Source organism: Narcine bancroftii, chromosome 1, assembly GCF_036971445.1.
Source record: "Narcine bancroftii isolate sNarBan1 chromosome 1, sNarBan1.hap1, whole genome shotgun sequence".
NCBI classification, from domain to species: domain Eukaryota; kingdom Metazoa; phylum Chordata; class Chondrichthyes; order Torpediniformes; family Narcinidae; genus Narcine; species Narcine bancroftii.
In genome coordinates, this window is record NC_091469.1 from 421,281,825 (window position 1) to 421,308,398 (window position 26,574).

At 38.0% G+C, this 26,574-nt stretch overlaps 1 long non-coding RNA gene across 5 annotated transcripts in view; it reads left to right on the plus strand.

The window, feature by feature from the left end:
• The window catches only part of LOC138753360 (uncharacterized), a 137,718-nt gene extending 113,173 nt beyond the window's left edge, over positions 1-24,545 (plus strand). For 3 of the 5 annotated variants that reach the window (XR_011351129.1, XR_011351139.1, XR_011351136.1), the window contains 5 exons: positions 8,569-8,784; positions 9,328-9,451; positions 10,717-10,794; positions 11,726-11,810; positions 24,374-24,545. This is a non-coding gene — a long non-coding RNA (uncharacterized lncRNA). Of the gene's footprint in view, positions 1-8,568; positions 8,918-9,327; positions 9,452-10,716; positions 10,795-11,725; positions 11,811-18,100; positions 18,253-24,373 lie in introns of all 5 variants that reach the window. The other 2 variants (XR_011351134.1, XR_011351133.1) reach the window with 2 other exon arrangements.
• The last annotated feature ends 2,029 nt before the right edge of the window (positions 24,546-26,574 follow it).

Here is a 26,574-nt window from a genome sequence, read left to right on the forward strand (position 1 = left end):
CGACCCAGTCTATCTGGACTCAACCTATAATTCAAGTCCTCCCGTCCTGGCAGCGTCTTGGTAAATCTCTTCTTCATCCTTTTCAACTTATTGACAGCGTGGTGATCAGAAGTGACCAATACTCCAAGAATGGTTGCACAAATAACTTGCAGAGCTGTATCATGATGTCTCACTTTTATACTCAGTATCCCACCCGCTGGAGGCAAGCATGCCTTCTTCATTGCCTTGTCCACCTATGTTGTCACTTGAAGGGAACTATGAGGTGGTATCATTAAGTTTCTCTCTCTCTCTCTCTCTCTCTCTCTCTCTCTCTCTCTCTCTCTCTCTCTCTCTCTCTCTGTGTGTATAAAAGTCTTATCCTGGTTTGACTTTCCAAAATGCAAAATCTCACACTTTGAATTCCAGTTGGCCATTCCTTTGCACACCTTCCCAACTGATCTTGATGTAATCCCAATACATGAGGTGGGCTTGCAAACTTGGAAAAATTGCATTTCACTTCACTTCACCATTGTGAAAGCAAAAACAGATGCCAACCATAGAAATGGATTTTGGGGAAAAAAGATAACCAAAACTAAGGAGGTTCTTCAAAGATTGTAAAAAGGAGACAATAGAAAAGCTGTCTGAAATGCTAAAAGAGTAAGGCTGTCTGAAATGCCAGGACAACTAAAGCGAACACCTAGTCAATGATAATCCACAGATATGGAAGTAGTTTTGTAAATTTTTCCAGGAGTCACTAAAAACAGACTGTAAGGGTGAACACAAAACTGATAGGATAAAATGGTATTATTCGCTGCTACCAAAACAAAGGGAGCTTACTATATATGCACAGCTTTGAAAACAAATACAAGATTTTCACATATATTTGGTTAAACCAGGATATTGTTTGAATATGAATTTTAATAAAATCATGGATTTATGTTGTTTGAAATTAAACACAAATTGAATACCTTTGAGAAGTTCAATGTAGTTGAAGATTAACATCATTGAAAAAGGAGTGAATTCCATCTGAGGATACATGGGAAAGCTTAATCCTGAGAAACTTGCAAGTGTATGTGGTCTTTGCCCAGCATTAGAGTAGGGAATGTAATCTATTAATTGCTTCTGTATTGTACTCTTAATTATTATCAATATGTATTTAGTCAAGTCAAGTTTATTATCATCTGAATGATCAAGTACAACCCATCAAAGCAGCATTCTCCAGTCCCCGGTATAAAAACACATAGATGCACAACCCGACATAACATACATAAAGAAAAACAATACATATGCAGGACAAATATTTCACTGTACAAAATAAATAAATAAATAGATTTTGCTTCGTGAATGTGAGGATTTTGGATGGTTAGTGGGTTAATGTGGACAGTTCCTTTGGTTATTCATTATTCCCATGGCCCAAGGGAAGAAACTTTTCTTCAGTCTATTAGTCCTAGCATTGATACTCCTGTATCTTTTTCTCAATGGGAGCAGTTGAAGAATGCTGTGTGCAGGATGGAAGGGGTCCTCAATGATTTTATGCGCCCTCTTCAGAAACCATCCCCGTAGATCATGACATTGTGGGGGATGGAGACTCCATTTTTTTTAAACTTTATTTATTCGTTCAAGATAAAGATAGTAAATAACATATACAACAATGAACCAGAAACATGAACGTTATATTTTATAGAAAAAAAAGAAAAGAAAAGAAAAGAACCCCCCCCCCCCCCCACTTCAGCCAGCTCTCCTAAGGAGAGCCATAAAGAAAGGAAGAAAAAATATTAAGGAAAAATTAAACATACATATTAAGATCTAATCAACGTAAATCAAAATGTAAATATTCTGAATATAACAACCACTTACTAATAAAAAAGCTATAGTTATCACGTGAAACATATGTAATTTTTTCCATTATTAAACAATGTTTCATTTCATTATGCCATCTATTAATATCAATCATATTTGTATCTTTCCAAGTACTAGTAATACATTTTTTTGCTACAAATATTGCTAAATATACAAAAGCAAGTTGAAATTTATCTAATCCCAAACTTTTCAGAGGTTATAAACTGCCCAATAAAGATACTATCGGATCTAAAGGTATTTTAATCTTATACAGGTATTCTAAAAACAATTAAATTTTCTTCCAAACAAATTATATATATATACATGACCAGACAGTATGAAAAAAAAATTCCAACAGAATTACCACATCTAAAACACAAATCTGATTCACAAAAACCATACTTTTTTAGTTTTTCAGGTGTTAAGTATAATTAGTATAAAAATTTATAATTAATCATTGCATAACGTGCATTTATCACTCTAATTACACAATCATAACAAATATTTAACCAATCATCTTCAGAAAAAATAAAACCAATATCCACTTCCCATTTACCTTTGGATTTATCCAAACCCTTTTTAATCCATACCATCCTGTAATATTTAATACATAAATGAAATATAACCCTTCTCTGATACTTTCATAAGAAAAGTCTCAAATGTAGTCATTTAAGGTAAAATCATATCTCTACCAAACACATGTTTTAACAAAAATTAAATTTAATAATAAGGAAACAAAGAGTTCTTATCAATACCATAGCTGTCCCTCATCTTTACGCTTAATCGGACTGTTTAAACCTCGAACATTAAAAGTAGCAAACTTCAACTTTGACATATCTACTAATATTACTAAAGACCAATAATATCTTTATATGAAAACTCAAATCAACATATCTTTCTTTTTATTTTCTTTGGCTTGGCTTCGCGGACGAAGATTTATGGAGGGGGTAAATGTCCACGTCAGCTGCAGGCTCGTTTGTGGCTGACAAGTCCAATGCGGGACAGGCAGACACGGTTGCAACGGTTGCAGGGGAAAATTGGTGGGTTGGGGTTGGGTGTTGGGTTTTCCTCCTTTGTCTTTTGTCAGTGAGGTGGGCTCTGCGGTCTTCTTCAAAGGAGGTTGCTGCCCGCCGAACTGTGAGGCGCCAAGATGCACGGTTTGAGGCGAGATCAGCCCACTGGCGGTGGTCAATGGGGCAGGCACCAAGAGATTTCTTTAGGCAGTCCTTGTACCTCTTCTTTGGTGCACCTCTGTCACGGTGGCCAGTGCAGAGATCGCCATATAACACGATCTTGGGAAGGCGATGGTCCTCCATTCTGGAGATGTGACCTACCCAGCGCAGTTGGATCTTCAGCAGCGTGGATTAGATGCTGTCGGCCTCTGCCATCTTGAGTACTTCGATGTTAGGGATGAAGTCGCTCCAATGAATGCTGAGGATGGAGCAGAGACAACGCTGGTGGAAGCGTTCTAGGAGCCGTAGGCGATGCCAGTAGAGGACCCATGATTCGACTGTTTAAACCTCGAACATTAAAAGTAGCAAACCTCAGCTTTGACATATCTACTAATATTACTAAAGACCAATAATATCTTTATATGAAAACTCAAATCAACATATATAGGCCCTCCAATAGGAGAAAAAAAATCACAAATTAAAAGCTAGATAAAATAAAAATAAAAATTAACAAACCCCCCCCCCCAAAAAAAACTATCAAAAGTAGTAATCCCTAAACAAAATTTGGGTGTGGAACATCCACCAATGGCTGATGACTAATAGAACCTAGAACAAATCTCTCCCTCCCCAGCCGAACAAAAAATAATCTCAAAATATCATAATAACATAAAAAGTAAAATAAGAATAAGAAGATTCTTCTATTCATCCAAGAGGTTCCAAACTCGGAGATCCCATTTCAAAAGAAGTTGGGCTCTTTCCATTCCCGTTTTTCCCATTTCTGCCATTTCTTCCTTTTCCAGAACAACCAAAATTTTCTTTAGGAGACAATGGTGGACTGCATCTTTGTCCTCTTATATCTGGCAATGAATCAGCAAAAATCAATGCTTCACGCTCATTCTCAAAAAAAATGAAATTGATAGTCTCCATGAAACCTTTACGCCACAAAACTTCTTTAACTGGATTAAATCAACGTCGACATTGAATGACCTCTTGACTCAAATCAGGATAAAAAAAAACTCTGCTATTCTGAATCAATAACGGACTTTGTCGTTGTCTTGCATTTTGCACTGCTAGTCGAAGAATTGCTTCTCTATCCAAATAATTTAAACATCGAATTATTACAGGTCTCAGTGGCTGACCAGGTAAAGGTGTTCTCCTTAAAGCTCGATGAGCTCTTTCCAGTACCAAGCCTTCAGAAAAAATTCTTGCCCTAGTACTTGTGGGATCCAGTCTTTAAAAAAATGAAGAGGATCTTGTCCTTCCATACCTTCTGGCAAACCAACTATTTTCACATTATTCCTTCTACTTTGATTCTCCAAATAGTGTATTTTCCTCTCTAACTCCTTCTCACGTTCTCGCAATTCAATAACGGATTTTTCAACCTTCAACACTTTTTCTGTATTAGAAGCCACTTGCTGTTTACATTCCAAAAAAGCAGACTGAAATTTTTTAAAATCTTCACAAGATGCTTCCACACGTGCTTTAACTGTATTGAATTCTGAACATACTAATTCATTTGAGCCAGCTCTCGCATGATAGGCTGAATGACAGCATTTAACTACTTATATTGTAGCTCAGAAAAGCTCAGCCCTGCTTTCTCTAACGTAGTGGCAGAACCAGGTAACTGCAGCTCCTGCTGCAATGCAACAAAAAGCATTTTAACAGTTTTACTGTGGGTCTGGACTCCCAGCGACAGCACCCCGACTTCCTCAGGGGGTCAACGCCGGGATCCCCCCGCAGCTTGTTGTTTTTCCAGAAAATCACAGATAAGATCGAAATGTTCAATTTGGTGTGGTGCCTGAAGCATTTCAGACAATGGAGTTGTCTTCCTGTGTGCTCCCTCCGTTAAAATCGGCAGGCTGCCAGAATCGGGATCCACTTCTTGGGATCATGCACTTTCCTCCAGAGAACGGGTAATTCCAGTGCCATCCTTCACTTGGTGAGTAGTAGACATTTTGTTTTCAGCTCCCACAGGCAGACTTTGTGGTTTAGGCACTAAGGAAGTTAAACCTGAAGCTGTAGCAAGTTGTTTAGGCCCCAAATCTTCAGCACTTCGAAAATGTAACTTCTTCTGCACTTGAGGTTTAATCTTCTTACCATTAATGGCCATAACCGTTCCTTAATACTTTAAACTAAAATTTAAAAAGTTTAAACTTGAAAACAAAGGGTTGAAAACGGGTACTTAAAAGTCCGGCCAGAGAGGTCGAGATCCCACGTCTAGACTCTACGCCACCTTGCCACGCCCCAGGGGAGGGAGACTCCAGTGATCCTCACTGCAACTCTTATAATCCTGTCGATTGACCTCCGATCCATTTCTTAGCAGCAACACTGTGATCCAGCCAGCCAGAACACTCTCCACAGTATGTGCTAAGTAAAACTTGTGCTCTTAACTTATTGAAGTCAGATTCAATCATTGAACACCAGAATATATATGGTTCTTCATAACACATCAAATCATATCGGTAGAAAGCAGAAAAATCAGAGGTCAGTTTTGGTCAAACTGCCTCTCTTGAAAAGATTTGATGGTTAGAGTCAAGATCAAAAATTGGATGAATGCGGAATTGGTTTTAAAAGCATTAATTTAATTATTTGGAAAATTATTGATGTCATGAACATGAAATTCCAACATGTATTTCTGACATGATGCTTACTTCTGAATCTTTTATCACTGTAGTACACTCATTCTGATTTGTGTTCTATTAAGAGTGCATTGAAATGACAGTATTGATGATAGACACAAGCTACAAGTTGAGCTCTGATCACAAAAACTTCTGAGGGGAAATATGAGGAAGAATTCACAAGCAAAGGAAAACAGAAGTAGAATAAGCTTAAGTTATAACAGGCTGAAAATTCATGCTATGTGTCTATCATGCATCATGAACCTGAGCCTTATCTGCAGGATCACATGTAAAACTGTTTGTGCAAGAAGCACAAACAATCCTCTAGGATCTCCATCATGTCTTAAAGCTACTATTTTCAGGAAGTACATCAGTAAGCGGTTGAAGAAGTTGACTGCTGGATGGGTTTTTGAATGGGTACCATGTGTCTGTGTCAGGAGGAGGAGGAACATAAAGTCATCAGAAGCTCATTACCAAGGGATGGTTGATGGTAGTTCCCTTCCCCAGTCCTGTAAGGACGGGACTTGAAATGAATACAAAAAACAGGCCTAAACCTTTACCCTACAGCTAAAGTCTGCTCCAGCAGTCAGACCAGCACCATATGCAAACCCTGCATTCACTGTAAAAATATGAAGTGATGCCAATTCCACATTGCATACAAATCTATGCCACTCCCTTCCATAAAGGTACCCCATGGACTGCAGCACAATTTCCTGATGTGCCTGAGTGGCTGTGTGGACAATTAGACTTAGTAATCAAGTTTCAGATAACGTTCTATTGCATTGCGCAAAAATGATGAGTATAGTGATAACTTCCCTACATGACATTCTTTTGGTTTTGGCAGCAGCTAATATCGTTTTACTGTTTCATTAACATGAATGACAGAGGAGGATGGACGAAAGATATTGACCCAAAAGCAGAATCTGCCTCATTAAAGAACAATTGATCAAAAGTCAAATTATGCAGTATAAAGTGTGGAGCTAGATTAGCCTTTACTAAGTAGCTCTGCAGCCCCCAAGAAGAACCATTCAGCAGAATTATGAGACAAAGATGACTTAATAATGACATCTAGCTTCACAAGTGCATGCAAATATTTACTACAAGTTATTGCAACAATGATCAGCGCTTTGTGAGATCTCCTTAATTACTTTAAATGCAGCCGCAGGAAATGGCTCACAGCTGTGAGGGAGCCGCGTCCCAGAGAAATCCTCACATTTTATCCGCATTTGTCATTTGCAAGTTAAGCTTTCAGGATCCTTAGTCAAACTCTCCAGTGGGAGCAATAAACTGGCAATTAGGTATGACAAAGGTATAAACCAGAAACAATTAGTTATTAGCATAGTAAAGAGAAAAAAAGACAAGCCCCCTCAAAGCCCCCCCAGCAAAGCATGCAGTCTGACCCTAACCAAAAAATTACAAATATTTGCTGAAGATTTTGTCTGCCCTGCTGCCTAGACAATGTTTTATATTGTGTATCACAAAAATTTATTGCCTCTAATTTGATTGCTTCAATTGGATGGTAGGACATAGCTATTATTTATTTGCCTTTATTACTGATCCTTTAATTTTTTTTCCTATCATGTTGAAAGCTGCATAAAAATAATCCAGAAACTGTTGTTTCACCAGAAGCAAGATATTTTTGAAATAAATCTTTGTCCTTTCAATGTAGGAAATGTTTTGCATTGAATCTTTCTTCATTCTAAAGTGTAATTTCTGAGTATTCAATAACAAGATTTGTATAGTAATATGAAGCAAATTTGTTCATTAAGATTGTTACATCTTTAGATAAATTTATAATATACAATAACAGTAATAATCTAATTCTTAGAGAAATATACCTTTTTAAAACCTTTCTCCTTTTTTCCCTGTTATTTACAACATTTTACCCCTACCTTTGTTTTTTCTTTATTCTTCATTTAATTTTTAATACTTTATTTACACCACCTTCAAAAATCATTCTTGATTTTGGTCTCCATTTTATCTATTATATCATTTATTACTCTTTCTGCCATTACTTCGGAGAGTTAATGTTTCAGATGCTTTTGAGTTATCAGTGACCAAGTTTATCCAACTCTGGAATCAACAAAGATAGCTCTGTAATTTAACAAAAATATTAATTCAGACTCTTCCGAAAGCATAGCTTTTGATGATATAGTCACATCAACCTTGCACAGAATTCACTGTTCTCATCTTTCCAAATTGCAGCTCTCAATATCTTGTCATATACAGACCTTTCAATCACTTGAATGTAATAAGGCTGTAATCGCCATCGACAGTCTAATGATTAAAATGAATAAAATCCATTAGGAAAAGTCATGTTGAGTTATTAAAAGTTTCGCTCAGTATGATATGTAATCTTTCATACCATTTTTACGACGAAACCTGTAGCCATTAATTCACTAAAGATCATTAATTTACTGCTCGGTGGATGCTACTTTTCCCTTTATCCTAACAGCTTACCATTGATTTTAGAAATTATATCTGTGGACTGATGTACGTAGAGGAAAGATCTGAATGTCACTGTAAATATAGCTCTGACACAATGATCAAAGTTTTGTGGTCTGGCCTGAGGGGGCTGGGAGAAGTTCTTTTTGAACCTCTTGGATTTTCCTGCTGTGGTAAAGCCTGAGGTAATTGTGCTTTTACATGTTATCAGGACTCATGAATCCTTGTAAAAAGGTCATGTGCACTGTAGGGAAAAACCATAAAATTTCCATTAACTGGAGCCTAGCTAAAAGGCTTATTGGCATCTATTAGGAACAAATTACAAACAAAACAGACCATGTCATAAACTCTCCATCACTGAGTAAATTTAGTTTTTGTAACAACTTCTTAGCCCCCCCATTAGTGTGGCATAGAAGAACAGCCTACAAGGTGAAATACTAATTCATCAGCGTACAGTATTTGGTTTCAGAGAAGCAAATTGAAAACCTGCTTTGTTCTCCACAATGTGGTATTAGGGAAATGATGCAACCTGCATGATGCTGCTGGAGGCTGATGGGAAACCAAGACCTTGAAAGACACAGCAGGCCAATGAAGAGCAAAGTGAGCAGCATCCCTCCCACAGCCTTTTAACTACATATTTACCAGGGTTTTCTGGATGGGCAAACACCAATAAAGCAATCTGAATGGAACAATGAGCAAATCTAGTGTCACACAAAAGGAGGTTAGCTGCAGTGAGTATTTTCTCATCATAAAATTTAATTCATTATCTTTACTAGTCATCAAACCCTTTTCTGGCCTCATTTACAGTAGGAGACTGAAGTTGAGTTCCGGCGCCAAAGTTAAGCCAGAAGGGGAAGAGTCACAGTGAGCAATTGTTGGCTTTGAAACTGTTTATTCTATGAAAGAAAGCTCAGTTTATTGTTTTGTTGGTTAACATTTATTGAAAATACAACATGCTAATGTGAAATTCTATTGAATATTAGTTCCTTTGTTTGTTTAACATTTAAACTACTGTGATCCATTTGATTGTAGCCCAGGACATCAACTATCATGTATAAAATGTCTCATCAGTGAACTATTACTTTAAGTTCAATTACTTACTGAAGCACAATTAGTGCATTTAGAAATATATTTTAATTGTGTACAATCCTTTAACAATTCATTCTCTTCTCATGTGAGATAATGTACTTAATTTTCCTGTAAAACTTCCTGATCTTGGTATATAATTTTGTATCCTTGTTGTTTCTGCTTCATGTTCGGAATCTACTCTGCAGTCATAATATCACTGATTGCTAACAGAAGGCAGTGATTACAGAACTAAAATGGCAAAAAATGAGAAAAAAGTGAACCCATGAAATATAGTCCTTAGAGGAAATGATTGAGGCTTTCACCAAATAGGTATGCATGATACATTATTAGATTTGAAGACAATTAGGTGCTTGTTAGCCAGAGTATACATAAAAAAAATTAATGATTTCAGAAAATTGCTGACTTATGGAAATTTGTATAGAGATTTTGTGCATTCAATAAACCACAGTACTTTCCTTCAGAGTGGTCACTAAACTCAATCGACAAGGAAGAACCCCAATCTTCTCCATTCTGGTGGATGAAGATGCTCATGTTCTCAGGGATCTCTTTCAGATGGGACCTGTGCCAGACATTATTATCTGGAAGTTTATCGTAGATAATAATATTAAAGACTGTTGAAGTCAATGAAAACGAAACTTTAGAGACGGAGAACAATGTGACTTAATTAACATCTAAGCCATGCCTTTCGGTATATTATCAGAGGAAGTGTTGAATACTCACCCCTGGATTTCTAATAATTAACTGTCTGTGGCCAAAGCCACAGTTGGATTTTTTCGGCGTTGGATATTTTTCATTCAGTCTTAGTACACACTGGATATTATGACCAATTTCTCTATAGCGGATCCAAAGGAGAAATTTTACAACAGAGAGTTAATGATGTGTATAAAACGCTCAGGCTGCCATAATATGGTTTAGGATGTCCTGAGAAAGTTAAGAATTAATACTCATTTGGTAGTAAGCACCAGTTACACTCTGAGTACATTAAATCAATTCTCAAGATAGTTCCTAAAATATCAATGAAATGAATTCGTGTTTAATGTATATAATTGCAAGAATTACAAGCAAATGAAATTTATAAACTGAATGTTTTTATAATGTGATAACCTTGAAAAAGCTACAACAAAAATCATCTTTATGACCATAATTTACTAAATTTCCACTAATTTTTGTTTTGAATTGGTTAATTCACAGTTCAATTCATATTAAAACTGCAATGCATTAATAAGCCTGCCAAATACATTATTAGTATTGCCGATTGCTATCGCATTTTCATTCATATATTTATTGAGAGTATTCTCTGCCAATGTCATCTATAGTTTGCATTTTTGAAGCAGAATATATGTCAGGCATGAACTTTTCAATTTTTTTTTGGTCTACATGATCTTTTTTCCCCAAACCTGTTAATTTTGGTTATTCAAAAACTTTAGCAAAGAGATGCATCAACTTTCAGTCTCTCTGTGTTGACTTTATTGGAACCTGTCAAGTAGTGTTGCAAAACAGAGGAATTGCATATTTGCAGTTTCTAAGCTGGTCACTACAGTATTTCTGTGATTGTCATTCAAATTTCTTTAAAGTAAACAGGATGAAAATTCACGGATACATGATTATGGATACTTTGCTGGATTGGTTTGTGTCTCAAAGCTTCCTCAATGGTAATGGCTGTATTTTTATTATTCATCATGTTTACAAACATTTTAAAAATCTCCTGGCAAAAAACCTATAGTTCTGGTATGCATGTGGCATGATTCTTTTTTTAAATTTTTTTTATTTTTCACACTATGAACCATACTGACCAAAATACACACAAACATTTCCTTCTTGAATATACACAGTGTCATTTTCTCCCCTTTTACCCCTCCCTTCCCTCCCTCCTTCACCCCCCTCCCCACCCACTCAACGTTCAACATATATGATACATTAAACCCATTAAACAATGTCATCACACAATGAAAATAAACAAGAAATTTGTGTCTTCTACTTTTACATACTGGGTCAGTTCTTTTCGTCTTCTTCTCCTTCTGTCATTTTAGGTGGTGGAGGTCCGCGGTAGGACTTCTCTGTTGTTTTCCATGTACGGTTCCCAAATTTGTTCGAATGTTATTTCTTAAATTATATGTTATTTTTTCCAATGGAATACATTTATTCATTTCTATGTACCATTGCTGTATTCTCAGGCTATCTTCTAATTTCCAGGTTGACATAATACATTTTTTTGCTATAACTAAGGCTATCATAATAAATCTTTTTTGTGCTCCATCCAAATAGAGGCCAAGTTCTTTAGTTCTTATATTACTTAGAAGAAAGATCTCTGGATTTTTTGGTATGTTGCTTTTTGTGATTTTATTTAATACCTGGTTTAGATCTTCCCAAAACTTTTCCACTTTCTCACATGCCCAAATAACATGTATTGTTGTTCCCGTTTCCTTCTTACAGCAAAAACATCTGTCTGATACTGTTGGGTCCATGTGGCATGATTCTTGATGCAGCATCTATATTGTTTCCCATCTATTTAATTCAATATTGTCCAAACATATTCATGAGTGATATCCTACTACTCCTTAAGATTTTTCATTTTACTTACAGGTCCTGTTCATGTCTACTGTACTGCTCCAGAAGTTGAGGTGATGCTTTTAATCTTTGACTGAGCAATACAGTCAAAGTCAGACAGGTGAATATTCCAGTAACTATAGAGGTAACAGTCGTAAAGTATTTAAGAATCAGTTTATTTCACTTCATTAGTTCTTCAACATTTTTACATTTAATCACATATCCTGTATACCTTTTGTTTGTGATGTACTTTTGTTCTCTGCTTTCTTTACATTGCCATGAGGCCATTTATATGCACATTCTATGGACAAACTGGATTGGTCAGTGTTTCCACCTATATCCTACCTATATCCATCTATTACCTCTTACCTTTTAACCTGTGCTCCTCACCCTGTCCCTTTCACCATCTCTCCTCCTCCACCACCACCCCCATCCCTGTCCACTCCCAGCCTTTTTATTCAGGTGCCTGTCTGGCTCTTGCTCATACCTTGACAGCGGGATTAGGCCCAAAATGGTATGTCAGATATGGCACGTGCCCTGGACACCACTTGAAGGGGAGCGTCACTTGAAGACCGGGCGGCCAGACCCTCTGTGCCACTGCCGCCGCTAACCCGGATATACAAGAAACACACACCTGCTTGGTACACTCATCCCAGTGTTTGTTTTCAATTATACAACACAAAATACAACAAGGCTGCCACCAAGGTCTCTTGTGAAACCTCCTTGTCACCATGTATTTCGACTCATTGGCCACCCCTGCCAAAGGCACTACTTTACGTAGATACGCCCCTGCTTGCTGCTACATGACCTGCTGAATTTCTCCAGCACCTTTGTGCATTGCATGTTTTGAAAGCCATTTTTTTAATTTTAAATTTAGACATAGACCACAGCAGCAGGTCCTTCCCGCCCACGAGATCGTGCAGCCCAATTACATCCAATTGACCTTGACCCCCTGGTAAGTTTTTGAAGGGTGGAGGAAACTGGAGCACCTAGAAGAAACCCACACAGATATGGGGAAAATGTACAAACTCCTTACAGACAGTTCCAGATTCAAACACGGGTCACTAGTGCTGTAACAAAATTATGCTAACACGTTTAGCATTCTGAAAATAAAATTTTATATCTGCTGGCTTGACATCTATTGTTCACATAAAAATTTAAAGGCGAAAAAAAAATAAATACTGATATTCCTGTTGGCCTTCAGGGATGTATTTTGTTCTTTATTGGCCAAAGGAGGTGATATGCCATCTCGGAATCTTTTCCATATACTATTTCATACGATATGAGTATCACAAACAAGGCCAACATTTATTGCATATCTAAATGGTATAAGTGGTGCCTTCGGTACTACAGACTAGAATGATTTTAAAAAAGACAGCGCTGCTGTAATGGCAGCACTACCATTGGTGTGGGATCCAGGAGAGAGGGAAGTGAAGACACAGTGCTGCTCTGCAGAGTCCAACCACCCAGTCCTAATGGTGAAACTCCAAATAAGCTTTTAATGGCTTGTTAAAGAATCGAATGGTCTTTTTCATTAAATCCTGTAACTGCAGGGTCTGTGCCCAAGATGCCAGAGTCTGTGCTGGGCAGTGGCCACGAGGTTTTGCAGACTCTGGAGGAGCGGCAGCTCTGAGCAAGGTACTAGAAATGGTGAGAACAATTTCCCCCATCCCACTGAGAAGGAGAAACACAAGAGAGGACCAGCGAGAGGCTGAGTGGCTGAAGAACCCTAAAGGCTATAGACTGCTGCTGCCATGGTGAAAGGACCCACACAGGCTGCAGGCTGCTGGAGACTGGCTCATGGGAACTAAGTATTACAATCAGGATTCGAAAGGGTGCTGAGGGCAAGAAAGGCTCCCAAAGGGCCTCAGGCACTGAAGGCTTCCTTATCATATTGGAGGTTTGGATCTGGAGCTTCAGTTGCGAATGGAGCACCCGGGGGTCTGTGCAGCTGCAGAGGCTGTGGGATCGCTGGAGGTGAATCGACGGACATTCAATGCATCTGAAGGGACTCTCATTTGCTTCTCTCACTGCAAGGGTGTTGGGTGATACTAACAACATATTTCATGTAATATTGCATTTTCTATATTATTTCATGAAAATAAAAGAATCTTAAACCTTGAATATATTTAGAAAAGTAAGCCTGAATTGGTGAAAACAATATATTTAAATAAGAAAATTTTCAGTAGAAAAAAATGAACACAAATGCAAAACCTTTCCAAATTAACGACATGAACAGAAATAAAGATTGGGCCCAGGTAACAGTGTTTCACATATGCCACGTGAATTTTATAAACATTTAGTCAGTTGCATCTGACTTGGTCTTATCTGGGTTGGATTGAAATCAGTTTAAGATGCACTATCCCACACTTCATTGGAATGATCAAAGACTAGAAAATTGCAGCTTTCTGTGAGACCAGTTCGAACCAATAAATTAGCACTCAGATGCTTGTTACTTCCATTGGCTTTCAACAAGGAAAGTGTTCCTGCAATCTGTAAATATAAATCTCAAACTATCATCATCTGTGCAAGCCACTTGGCAGTTGTTCTTAATTACAAGTGACTTTTGAAGCAAATTTAGCTAAAAGGAAACCTAAAGGGACAGATAATAGTAAAATGGGACTCAATTTATGCATCAAGTTTTAATGGGAAGATTTATATCGGTATGACGTTTTTCTCACGGCATGCAGAATCATGCTTTTGCACCCTATTACTGATGCATTACCTCAAGCCTACATTACCCATATTGATGTGATGTTTTAATTAATAATGACCTTTTTGATGACACTCGCTCTATTATAGAAAAGATTGCATGGTGATGATCCTAAAGAAAAGGAGATGAGCAAATTTTAGGCAAAGAAAATTATCAACAAATTGTGAAATGGTGATTCCATGAGAATGTAATTACAGGAAGAGAATAATAATAAAAAATGCTGAGCTTTCCACCCTCTAATGGTAAAAACAAATGATCTAGGCCTGCTGGAAGCAGATCATTATCTGGACATCATCCTTTACCTGACAAAACCCAAAATAACTGCAGTAAAAGTAATGCCTATCAATGCTACTTAGCATAAATCTGAGGGTTACAGGCAAATTCACAATCACCCTCAGTCTCCATTAAGCACTTCCATAAATTCTTATTAGCCAAGAAATAATAAGTATCAGCTATAGCTTTGCAAGGTATCTCTAACTTTGCATCGATATTTATTATGAACACAAAGCCTATCTTAAATGTGCATTGCAAGCATTAATCACACCCTTTTGGGAAAAAAAACTTTGAGACAATCAATTTTTTATTTTATAATTATACACAATAGTTAAAGGTCATCATTATGCTTTCTCATATATATGGGTTTTTGGCTTGTTCCTTGAACTAGCCACTTTATATTGTGATTGTAAGCTCATTTTGATTGCTTTCTTCCCTTGAATATTTCTCACAAAAAACATTAAATAAGGCATTAGAAAGTTTTCTCACTGCTCTGGTCACATAAATGAATATCAATAAATCTTGTGACAAAACTAGGTCTTAATATGAGGGTGTTTTTCTGTGCTATTGATATTTAAGCTGTATAATCAATTTACCTCTAATTTTTGAAATTGGCAAATTCATTTTCAGGAATATGGTACATTTTGACATGGAAGATTATTTTACAAAAAATAAATATCAATTCCACTTCATAATGAAATACTTGGGTCACGTCTAAAATACAATCATCACTTAGTGATGGTTTATAAGAGAATGGTTCTGGATAATGGCAGTGCGGCAAAAGCTGTAGCGGCTTCTCCGAACCTGATGCTACTGCAACAGTTAAGCAAGGTGCTGTGCAACAATTCTTAATTGATGAACATTGGGTGGTAGAGCACTGTGGAGATGTGGAACTATGAAAATGTGTGAACTGTGAGGTAAAATACAGACCTTCGGATAGAAAGCTGCGTGACTGCGCAGCCTAGTCTGCTGTGGTGATTGGGCCTCTGTTGTGAAGATGAGGCCTCCAGACTTCGATGTTGTTTTCTGCCAGAGGCCAAGGAGGAGATGGCTTTGTGGAGGTCTGTTGGAGCAGGCTGTGTCGTGCAGCTGGCTAGGAGGATCTGGAGCTCTGTGGGTTCTGCGGTGGAAGTGTCAGGGAGCCCAGAGCAGCCATGTTGATTACCTTCCCCTGACATTCTGGAGGCTGTGCCATCTTGGAGAGCGGGGCCCTGTGGCAGATGGTGAGGTCGGCAAGGAGGTCGTTGAGTCTATCTATCACTGTTGTGCCGAAGCTTGTGGGTGGATATGGACATGTGAACTGTGTGGCGGTTCTTCACTTCAAGCCACTAGACTTTTTAAAATCTAAGTCTACGAAATGTAACTTGTCTCCATTATGACTACTGGCTAGTTTTTAAAAATCTTTTGCTGTATTATTTGCACCTTTTTTTATTCATTGTGTAGGTGTGTTCCAGTCTCGTGTAGTTTTTTTTTCTTTTATATTATCTGGTGTAGGAATGATTTAGCCTTGTGTTGTCTACATTGTTTTTGTGTAATTTTGTGATGTGATTATGGTTTGGAGGAATGTTATTTCATTTATTACTGTGCACTGTTTTACAGTCTGGTCTTAATTGACAAAGGCATCGTATTGTATTGTATCGATATAAAGGGGCTCCATTCTGCAATGTAGTAACTTGTGGTCACTACTCACAGTACAGAAAATTTTTGTCTGTTGTCCCCATCTTGTTGATGCACTTGTTTGTGTTTACATTATGTGATTGTGGTGTAGCTGGACAATATGTGGCAGAGGGGAGTAAGGCCAACAGAATCTGGCGAAAAAATGTGCTTGACAAAACAAGGTGCAAAGTAAAAACAGGTACATTGGCCCCTAGAACCAACAATATACGGCCAAACTGAATGCATGATTAAACATGAGCCAGGTCAAACAACCAACGTAATCTAACAGGCTTTAAGGCCATAGTATATGGCTAAAAAGAGTGAGTGGCCGAATTGGGTGCATGGAAGCAAAGTGCAGCATTTCTTGTGATTCTCAGTGATTCTGTAGCAACACAGTTGTGGACGCCAGTGGGCTTCCATAATACATTTGTTGCTACCTCACATCTCTGATGATCCAGGCTCAATTTTGAGATCCAGTGCTCTTTGTGTAGAGTTTTCATGTTTTCCGTGTGTCTGCATGAATGTTATAGATTGGTACATTATCTGTCCTTTCTAAATTGACTCCAGCATGTAGATGAGTGGTAGAATCATACAGGGAGATGTTGTGAATATAAGGATAATAGGTTACTGGGAAAATTAGTGATGGAAATGGAATTCTCTATGCCCTGGCATAAAGTAATAAGTTGAACAGCCTCCTTCCATTTTATGTGAAAATAAGAGAACTTGAATGTAGTAATTAATCACAATTGCAATGTCCCTGCTGAGCTGGGATTATTCATCATCATAACTTTGGGTGACAATGGCTGCACATAATGTTCCCACATGTGTTCTTATATTAATCAAGCTGAGAGAATCTTTATGAATGTTCCCAATAATCATTCCAAAGACATGGGCTCCAGTCTTTGAGATAGTCCTCTTCCTTATATTCTTCATCTATTATCATATACAGACCACCAATTTACAGAACTGCACCATCTCACAGGATTGCGGTGGCCTGCTCTCATTAACTTGGCAATATTCGGAAAGAGCGATACATGACTTTGGATGGAGCATGTTAAAAACTGGTATCTCCTTTGATGTGTATGCACGTTTACCTGCTAGTCCCCTTTCAAATGTCAAAGCCACTTAAGCAGCAAAATAGCTGGTTCTTCAAAAAATACAGAGAGCCACCTTCCTTGTAGCAAGCCATCTCTAACCACCTTACTCATTTGAGTACTACACATGCAAATTTATCTGCATTTGATATTCAGTGATTTCTTTAATGATCTCAAAATAGCTCAAGAATGAAGCTTTAACATGTAGTCCATACTAGAATGCTACTGTTTGTCCCAAGAGCATGAAGTCTAAAATATCCAAAGACCTTCAAACACCAGTGATGTTTTAGTCTTAACCACTCATCGTTAATAATGTGGCAAATTCTTACAAATTCTGTGAAAGCACGTGCCCTGCAAACATTTCAAAGTAAGTGTTCCTGAATTTGTAGGTATATGCTAATTATCTGAGAGCAGATATTTTCTGCACATGTAGCTGCTTTGTTGTCCTTTTATTTTCTTCAACCCCTGCAATTTCTGGATGGAGGAGAGTCACCTCTTTACAGATGGGACATTCAAAATAATGAAACTAATCTCATCAACTATGGATGATTGTCTAATACATCAAATGCTTAAAACAGAACTCTTAGAAGTTGATTAGTATAGTTCAGTACTGTCACAAAGTTCAGAAAATCATTTCAGAAATCAAGGGAATACTTTTGTTTTCTTCTGCTTTAGGTTTAATCTATAATAATAAACTTGAGCATTTGCATATTGAAAAATGGAAGAGATCCAATAATATGGAGTCTATTGGATTATCCAACCTTCAGTTATCCACCAAATGATATCCAGAACCTGCTAATTGTACCAGATCAGTACAGAGGGAGCAGGTAAGCTAACTCATGGGCAAAGTGGAGATTCCGGATGAAAATGGAAACAATGAGAGACACCCGACAGCTGTGGCATGGCCTAAATGCCATAACCTGTTACAAAACCAAATCCGATAAATTAGCAGATGGCAAAGCTTCTCTCCTAAAGGAACTCAAATGCCGCCTACACCGATTTTATGTGAAGGACCACGCCTCCGAACCCTCACATCCCCTAATGATCCCATCCTGTCCATATTTGAGGAAGACTTACGTGCTGCTTTTAGGAGGAGTAAATCTGAGGAAAGCATCTGGCCCAGATGGAATTCCTGGCCGAGTATTAAAAATCTGTGCTGACTCACTTACCAATGTATTCACAATGCACGGTTTGAGGCGATATCAGCCCACTGGCGGTGGTCAATGTGGCAGGCACCAAGAGATTTCTTTAGGCAGTCCTTGTACCTTTTCTTTGGTGCACCTCTGTCACGGTGGCCAGTGGAGAGCTCGCCATATAACACGATCTTGGGAAGGCGATGGTCCTCCATTCTGGAGACGTGACCCACCCAGCGCAGCTAGATCTTCAGCGCTCCATCTAACACACATAATAAGCACACTAAAAATTTTCTGATAAATCAGTTTAGATGTGTTTGACTTAATATCTCCCAACATAGCTTTTTATTATACTCAATCTTCAATTTGAGCTTATTGTCATAAATGCAAGAACAATGTACAGATAGATGCACCAAAATTCTTACTTGCTGCATCTCAAAGCTACATAATATACACTAACTACAGTAGTAAGAATTTAAATTTAAATCCTAACTCTTAAGACTCTATGAAGGGTTTGAGATGTTTTACTATTTTAAGGATACTGTATAAAAGCTGGTTTCAATCAACATCTCCAATAATGGGTAGAGCAATTTTGCAAATGTTCATATGGTCCTTATGAAGGACAATATTGTTTAGGTTATAATCTATTTAATGCACTGTCTGAATATAAACAATATTCTCACCTTTACTAGTTTCCAAAAAGTTGAAAATAATCAGCTTGTGAAGATTTTATTCACAAAATTGTTCCAGCCTAAATTCAATTTCAATACTGGATTTTTATATATTTTTAATTTTGAGCCTTTTTAAGGCTCCAATCTTGGCAACAATACCTAGAATTTGAATCTGTACAAGACCTTCAACCACTATCAGCTTTCACTGTAGTCAAAATTACAGGAATTAGATATCATCACATCAAATAAAACAGATCTTCTGTTTACCAAAGGAAGCTGGTACCTCAGATCAAGCCAATGTTTCTGAGCAGCTAGAGACATCTGCAGTCTATCACCACAATTAGACACCTTTAATTGGAAACAGTGTGGAAACCCCTGTGTTTTAATATACTTCACAATAGATGAGAGCAGTTGTAGTAAATACATGCGTTTTACTTCAAAGAACCAATCAAAGCTAGGTTGTTTGCAACTAATAATGAAAATAACTTTTAATAAAGGCTGTGGCTTCAAGGCTCATAAAACTGTAGACTAGGGAAAAAAGAATGGAATTTAGAAAACAAAATTCAGTCATTAATGACGAGAATTAGTAATCAAGTGGAGTTCTGATGACAGTTAAGGATTTGTTGTATTTACTTTGTGGAACCACTCTTCAGTGTAAGGAAATGAAAGTTGACAATGAAATGGATAAAATATCTGTCATTTGTTATAGCGAGTTTCTTTTAAAGTTGTACAAACCCATAAAATCAAAAGGATCACAAAGTTCTTTAAAGATTTAGGTTCTGATAAGGACAATAAAACAAAGGATCCTTAGAAGGAAGGACTTGCGCTGTTCTGTTTCTGTGAGGTCATGGTACCACTCAGGGACCTATAAACTGCAGGTCTTAAACAAAATACATGGAGGCACAAGGTGGAACTGAAGTAAAAATTGGAAGCAAAAGCAAACCTATTTTAAGAAGGCAAAAGTTGTCAGCACTGATGCCATGAAACATTTTATTTAAATAGACAACTTTATTTTCATGCTATAAACTTGAATGCCTATGGTCTAAAATGTCACTCTGAAGTAAGGATTTTTATATATTTTATGTACTTTCTGGCTAGTTTAAAATACACTTTCAGATCACTATCAAACATTTATTGTTAGGTGAAAGCCTGTCTACGCTTCATGTGAGTGACATTCCCTCAAATTTGTATTGTCAGCAACTATTATCCACCTTTTGCAGCACTAATTAAAATGTGTTATTGGAAAAATAAAGACTTTTTCAGAAAATGAAAGATTGTAGGCTAGAAAACTATTTGCATAATTCCTAAAAAAAACATTGTTGTGTTGAAAATTAACTACCCGGAGTACTGAATTTTTGCACATGTTTCTGGATGCTTTACTGTCTATCAGTAAATTTAACTGTTTCCAGCAAGGCTTTCATTCTCTTCAGCAGTCTTTAACCAAATGTAAAACTCCACCAAATAAAATGAAGAGTACAATCATAATTCTGCTTTGCTGCAGTGAGGAAAACAAGAGTCCTTATATATTCACAGAATAGTCAAGTTGTAATCATGCAATGTAAAGGGCCAGCACTCAAGATGCATACAGAATGAGAATCAGAATCTATTGTCATGAACATGTCATGGAATTTGTTGCTGCAACAGCTTCACAGAGCAAACATTTATATGAACCACCTTAAAAAATAAATAAAAATAGAGCAAGAAAAAGTCTCGGTAATGCAATATCTATGGTTCACTTTACATTCAGGAATCTGATGATAGAGGGGAAGCTGCTGTACCACTGAGTGCTTGTCTTTAAGCCCCTATACCTTTTTCTCAGTGATAGCAGACTGAGGCGCCTGCAAGCTCGCACCAAGACACAAGAGAAACTTGTCCGTGAACTACTCTTTGCAGACGATGCCGCTTTAGTTGCCCATTCAGAGCCAGCTCTTCAGCGCTTGACGTCCTGTTTTGCGGAAACTGCCAAAATGTTTGGACTGGAAGTCAGCCTGAAGAAAACTGAGGTCCTCCATCAGCCAGCTCCCCACCATGACTACCCCCCCACATCTCCATCGGGCACACAAAACTCAAAACAGTCAACCAGTTTACCTATCTCGGCTGCACCATTTCATCAGATGCAAGGATCGACAACGAGATAGACAACAGACTCGCCAAGGCAAATAGCGCCTTTTGAAGACTACACAAAAGAGTCTGGAAAAACAACCAACTGAAAAACCTCACAAAGATAAGCGTATACAGAGCCGTTGTCATACCCACACTCCTGTTCGGCTCCGAATCATGGGTCCTCTACCGGCATCACCTACGGCTCCTAGAACGCTTCCACCAGCGTTGTCTCTGCTCCATCCTCAACATCCATTGGAGTGCTTTCATCCCTAACGTCGAAGTACTCGAGTTGGCAGAGGTCGACAGCATCGAGTCCACGCTGCTGAAGATCCAGCTGCGCTGGGTGGGTCACGTCTCCAGAATGGAGGACCATCGCCTTCCCAAGATCGTGTTCTATGGAGAGCTCTCCACTGGCCACCGTGACAGAGGTGCACCAAAGAAAAGGTACAAGGACTGCCTAAAGAAATCTCTTGGTGCCTGCCGCATTGACCACCGCCAGTGGGCTGATATCGCCTCAAACCGTGCATCTTGGCGCCTCACAGTTTGGCGGGCAGCAACCTCCTTTGAAGAAGACCGCAGAGCCCACCTCACTGACAAAAGGCAAAGGAGGAAAAACCCAACACCCAACCCCAACCCACCAATTTTCCCCTGCAGCCGCTGCAACCGTGTCTGCCTGTCCCGCATCGGACTTGTCAGCCACAAACGAGCCTGCAGCTGACGTGGACTTTTACCCCTCCATAAATCTTCGTCCACGAAGCCAAGCCAAAGAAAGATGGAGACAGCAGTAGGTATCCAGCAAGCAGTTTGATTGTTGCCTTCTTGCTGCAAATGAACTGTTCAAGGCCTCTGGCATAACTGCACTATTGGCCATTTTTGAAAGAATGTGTCACCCGGAACTATGCTCAGAGGTTGGGTTCAGATTTCCAACTGGCCACAGACCCAGCTTAGCAGATAGAGTGGCAGGAATTGGATGATATGGTGTGGTTTGGGGACTGGCAATTTGGACGACATGGGCATGGGTGGTGGTGGAATAGTATGAAGACTGGTGACAGTGCTAAAGTAGTGGTGGGATGGGAGACTGGCACCTTGGACAATTAATGATGGAAAACAAAATATCCTGGACCTGATGACTGACATTCAAGTTTTTTGAAGGAAGTGATTTTTGTAATAATGAATACACCAGTTGTCATTTAACAAAATTGCATTAATTCTTGAAAGGTTCATACTATTTGAAAGGTGGCAAATGTAATTAAGAAAGAATGAAACTTTTAACCAGTTAGCTAGATATCAGTAGCAGGGAAAATGCAGGAATCCATTATTAAGCAAATAGAAACGGGATAGTTAAAATCATAGTATGATTGGGTAGAGTCAATATGGATTTTTTGTAGTGAAATCAGGTTTCATAAATCTTTTAGCGTTTTCAGGTTGTAACTAGTAGGATAGGCAGGATGAACCAAATAATGTAGTGTATTTGGACATAAATAAGATGTTGCACAAAAGATTATTGAACAAAATTAGAATTATGGGGTTTAGGATAATATACTGGCATCTGTTGAAGATTACTAAATGGGCAAAAAAGATGTTTGGTAGAAATAAATGGATCATTTTGTGGTCAGAACGTGTACTATTGGGTTAATGGAGAATGATAGAGATTGATAGTGGGCCCCAGATGTTCACAATCCATATCAATGATTTGAACAAAGGGTCAAATGTAATATACTCAAGTTTGCTGATGGAAGTATGGAAGTGTGGAGTGTGAGCAGATTTCAGGTGGATATAGAGAGGTTTAAGGACTCTGTGATAGAATATAAAATAGAGATCAAACACTTTGGTCAGAAATCATAAAATGATTGGGTATTTTTAAACAATGAAAGACTGAAAGGTGTTGGCATTCAGAGGGACTAAATGTCATTGTGCACAACTCATGAGAGTTAACGTGGAGATACGGCAAGCAGTTAAGGAAGTCACAGTATGTTGGCTTTTATTGCCAAAGGATTTATGTTCAAGGGTGGTGTAATATTCTATGGGTGAAGGCATCATTCTGAAATGATATAGAACCTTGATAATACCACACATGGAGTATTGTCTATCTCCCTACCTAACAAAAAGTATACCTACATTAGAAGGAATTTTCTTAAGCTCATCTGAATGAATCCTGAAAGGTGTTTGTCAGACTAGCCCTATATTTTCTTGAGTTTTGAAGAGCACGTGGTGATTTCATTGAAATTTGATGGGTTAGTGATGACTTCAGTATTTTATATTTTTTCTAAACTTAGTAAAAGGAGCTTTAGGTGTTTAACTTATCAACACTAGGCATTGGTTTTTGTACTGTATATACTTTTACTTTAAAGGATAGGAAGAAAAGTTAATAGTTGTCAAGTATCTAGCTCAAGTAATAGTCAACATACAAAGATACTAGAATGAATGAAGCTAATCAGTTTGAATACCTGGTGAATAAGAGGAACATTACTTGAAGAACTTGCATTTTTCAAAGAAAAGTGGGTCTTCAATGTACCAAAATTATTAATTGAGAGAGTTGTAGGACATTTACAGTAGTTGCTTCCAATGTATAAACCCCATTGACAAGTCTAAAATCTGTTGCTTTCCTTAAATCTGGACCTGCAAATTCTCAATATCTTCTTCCCCATCCCACCAGTTTCTCTCACTGTGAAGTCATTTGAAATGATTATATCAATGCAAGTTGTTAACAAAGAGGTTCTGCCAAAGAATGAGAAAATCACTGAGTACAGCACATATTCCAAGTTGCTCACACTTCCTCCTTCACCACTATCAGGGACAAATTGACCCAGCTGTCCTTTTGATTGAGGAATTCTGCATACCATAGGGGTGATAGAAAATTACTTAGTAGGAGGGGTAGATATATCATGCATGAAAGCATGCTGGTGAATTTTCAGTTCAGTCTCTCCCTGATTAAAAACTGTGCAACCATCATGAATTTTGAATGCCTGTGGCTTTAATTTTTTCTTGATGTACAATAATTACATGGTCAGCAACTTAAAAAAATACTTTTCATATTGCAGGGAATCCATTCAACCGAGCTGAAGCACAGTGACCACCAGAAAATCAGATGAAGGAATATTGATGTGGGAGCTCAAGTTATACAGCATCACACAGCTGACACAGCAATTGAATCTTCTCTAAGGCAGGTACACGGACCATAAACTCTTAATAATAAAATTAAAATTCAGACAACAGATGTGAGTTTAATTCCAGTACCGTACACACACATGTAGTGCAAACTCAGCACTGCCGCAATAATTGAACAATAGCTGACTCTGCCTGACAGCAGAAGGATGAACTGATTGCTTTCTTTCAAAGAATTTATGGTCATGTATATTTAGCAAATATTTTTTAAACTGACAATGATATATATAATACATATATTATATAAATACAATTAAAATAACACATTGCATGTGTTTATATTTATTAGCTATTTTAAAGTACAAAATTAAACATCCTAATGGAGAGTCAGGTTAGTAAAATTTTTAACCCGAACAAAAGCCAGCAGAAGTAGCCCCAATTTAAAACGATCTGGCACTTCAGAGTTTCATAAAACCTTCCTCATTTTCATTCCATGGGGTAAGGTTAAGATTTCAAACTTGCAACACCTTATACTTGTAGTTAAATAGTTTCTTGATCTTCAAGTTGCTTTCGTGAAACCAATTCTGGTTGTTCATGTTAGACCAAGAGCATTTTTCTCTCCCAAATATCATCATAGTGAATGCCAGTGCCTGGACTGGGAGTATTACCCTGATAACTTGTTCTTTATTTGAAACCATGCTCTGAGTATTTTAGTAAGAGGACTCTGCAGGATCTTCCCTCCTCCTTTCTTGCCGATTGCACCATTGCAGAAGGTTGTGGTCCTTCCCACCCTAATTTTGGATTGCTTTCTTGTTAACTGTTCGAGACAGTGCATCATCTACAAATATGTATTTTCCTGGCATTTAGATCATTTTCACATCATATTTTTGCAGCCTCATCAGCATGCGCTGTACTCTCATGGGGCAGTCATTCAGTGGTTTGAGACATAATTGAGACCTATGGTTTATGGTCTTCGTCCACATCAAGAGCTTGTCCATAAATGTATTGATGGAATCTTTTGTATGCATAAATGCTAACAAGAAGTTCTTTCTCTATTTGTGCATGGTTGGCTTCTGTACTTGTTAAAGCCCTTGATGCATAGACCACAGGTTGCCATGTGTCCTCATGCTGCTGCAGTAGCATTGCTCCAAGACCATATTGGGATGAATTAGTTGAAGCCATGGTGTGCCTATCCAGATCATAACATTTTGGTAAAGGCTCTTCTGTTTGGACATTTTTGAGTGCCTGGAAGCACTCTTCATGCTTGAGCCACCAGATCCACTCATTTTTCTGCTCAAGGAGTGACCTAAGTGGTGCTGACACAGTCGATGGATGAGGTATAAACTTAGCCAGGTAAGTCACCATCCCCAAGAAACATCTCACCACCTCATTGCTTTGGGGCCTCACAAAATTCTCAATGGCTGATGTCTTTCTTGGATCAGGCTTCACTCCCTGTTCAGATAAACATCTCCTATGAAGGTCAGTGTCTTTACGCCAAACTCACATTTCTCTTTATTTAATTTCAAATTGACATTCCATGTCATGTCAAGCCCTTTTCTTAGTCGCACACCATGCTAATTCTTGGTGGACCCCCTGACAATTGAATCATGGTCTCAACTTTAGGATTACTTTCAAAGATCATGTGGATGGTTTTATGGTAGGTTTCTGGTATGGACAAGATCCCACATGATAGCCAAAGAAAGCGGTTTCTTCCTTGTGGAGTATTGAAAGTGAAGTCTCAAACTTGTCTCATTGAGCTTCATCTGCTAAATCTCGGATGATGCATCAAGCTTGCTAAACCACTTGGCACCTGCAAACAAGGACATGATTTCCTCACATGTAGGCAATTTAAAATGCTCTCTCTTGATGGTTTTATTGAGATCGCTTGGGTCCAGACATATACACAATGTTCCCTTCATTTTCCTCTTGCATGATGACCAGTGAGCTGACCCAATCTGTAGGTTCTTCAATTTTCTGGATAACTTTCATCCATTCCATGCACACCAATTCTTGTTTAAGTTTGTCTCTCAGTAGAAAAGAACTGTCCTTCATGCATAGACAACAGGAAGCACAGTCTCATCTACATGGATCTTATGTATACCAGGTAAACATTCAACCCCTCAAAGACATCTGCATA